At 40.2% G+C, this 2,500-nt stretch overlaps 1 protein-coding gene across 2 annotated transcripts in view; it reads right to left on the bottom strand.

Moving 5' to 3' along the window:
- The window catches only part of LOC127430055 (cGMP-dependent 3',5'-cyclic phosphodiesterase-like), a 196,509-nt gene that overhangs the window by 187,599 nt on the left and 6,410 nt on the right, over positions 1-2,500 (bottom strand). The window lies entirely within an intron of this gene.

Here is a 2,500-nt window from a genome sequence, read left to right as displayed (position 1 = left end):
ACGAGTGCGTATAAAGGTGTTTGTTTGACATCAGCTGTCATAATGGATCGCTGAATAATATCAGACTAAGACAAAAAGAGTATTTCAGATTTCAGAATTCATTTCATAAATACTAGTCTTTGTTTGCACTTGTTCGAGATATTTCAGCTTTAGAAATGAAATCAAAGTCTAACCATGAGGACCTCTGAAATCTCTCACATCATCATCACCTGTCTGTCTGATTCTATTCTGATATTCAATCTGACACTCTCAGATTACATGTCACGCTCTCTGTTTCAAACCGTAGAGCCGCCATGCTGTCTTCTAAAGCAGCATCCTAACCTGAACTAATCTGATCTGAAATCAGTTTCAATCAGCTCTAGTAGGTCTAGTGTTCACTGGTCAAGACATACAAGTTCAACGCTTTCCTTTAAAGAGATCTTATTCTACACTTACATTTAACCTTCATGATTCCTTTAAAGGGATAGTTCACCCTAAAATGAACATTCTCTCATTATTTACTCACCCTCATGATATCTCAGGTGTGTGTGACTTTCTTTCTTCACCAGAACACATTTGAAGAAAAATTGAAAAATATCTCAGCTCAGAAGGTCCTTAAAATGCAAGTGGATGGTGATCAGATATTTGAAACTCAAAAAATCACAGACAGTCAGCATAAACGTTATCGATACGACTCCAGCGGTTAAATTAATGTCTTCTAAAGCAACATGATCGCTTTTGGTGTGCAAAAAGATCAATATTTAAGTACTTTTTAACTATAATCCATCACTTCCAATAAGCTTCACGAGAGGGTGGAGATCACGCGGCCTCTTGTGTGATGTATTCGCGTTGCCATGACAGCGATGTAATCTCACGTTCTCCTCTCAGTTGAGACATTCAGGATGAGCACACAAATGCACCATTGTGAGTAAAGAAACAGATAAATACAGATCTAAACCAAAACCAGAGAAGCTTCTGTACAGCGTTCCTCCTACTCAGCTGCAAACAGCGCTGCTCTTCCATATGTCACATGTGCATCAGTTCTCATGTGTCTCACGTGCCAATGCAATTACGTCACATGCACATACCGCTGCTCACCATAAGTGATGATTTAGAGTAAAAAAAAAAACGTAAATATTGATTTATTTATTTTTTCGCACCAAAAGTGATCGCTTTAGAAGACGTTAATTTAACCTCTGGAGTCATATGGATGATGTTTATGCAGACTGTCTGTGATCTTTAGAGCTTCAAAAGAGAATGACTGATGCAGATCAAACATCTGCACACTGTCTGTTACATCACTGTTTGTATATTTACATAATGACTGTATTTACACATATTAAGAGCTGTAACTGGAACCAGCACTCAACAACTCTAATATATTGGATAAACATGAAAGGATAATTAATTTACCCTCAGGGATCAATGAAGTATTTTCATTCTATAAGAATAACATGTTAACTGTCATGTGAAAATTCTGCTTCATGATTAATGAGCTAATTAAGAGAGATTTATTAATCCAAACAACATCAATCAACAAGATGCCCAGAAACGCACACGCACACTCACACACACTCACACACTGCCCAGAAACGCACGTGCACACTCACACACACTCACACTGCCCAGAAACGCACACGCACACACACTCACACACGCACACTGCCCAGAAACGCACACACACACTCACACTCACACACGCACACACACACACACACGCGCACTCACACTCACACACACACGCGCACTCACACTCACACACACACGCGCACTCACACTCACACACACACGCACACACACACTCACACACGCACATACACTCGCACACTCACACTCGCACACACACACACACGCACACACGCACACTCGCACACACTCACACATGCACACACTCACACGCACACACTCACTCGCACACACTCACTCACACACTGTTCTGCCCTAGTGTGTTCAGACCAAGTGTGTGTGTGTGTGTGTGTGTGTGTGTGTGTGTGTGTGTGTAACACCGCTCGTCAATGTCATTTGAGATCAAATCTTATGTTGTTCAAAACCCACATGCTGTTACTTTTTCTTGGAGCATAAAAATAGATATTTTAAGCAGCTCTACTCCATAGAATAACAGTTTATAGTGAGCAGGAGCTGTCGAGATTCATAAAGGATTATAAATCATTATTAAAGGTTCAGTATAAAGACATCATAACAGTCGTCCATATGACTCGTGCATTATATTCCAAGCTTTCTGAGGACACACAACAGCTTTGTGTTGTTTGGACTACTTTTATGGTATTTTAATAATGATTTGTCTCTCTTTGGACCTTGACAGTAGTGCTCAGTATGAACTGTTTTTGTATGGAGAAGAGCAGCGTTCGGATTCTCGAAGAAAATATCGTGTTCAGATTCTACTGGGGAAAAAAAACACCATGAGGGACAACGTGATGGCCGTAAATAATTGTGTGCATTTTCTTTTTGCTAGCCAGCTGACACAGTCATGTCATTTTACAGATACACCAGTGATGAAAAG

Source organism: Myxocyprinus asiaticus, chromosome 39 (assembly GCF_019703515.2).
Source record: "Myxocyprinus asiaticus isolate MX2 ecotype Aquarium Trade chromosome 39, UBuf_Myxa_2, whole genome shotgun sequence".
Lineage (NCBI taxonomy): Eukaryota > Metazoa > Chordata > Actinopteri > Cypriniformes > Catostomidae > Myxocyprinus > Myxocyprinus asiaticus.
The sequence above is the reverse complement of the archived record's forward strand: the minus strand, read 5'-3'. Positions and strand labels throughout refer to the sequence as shown.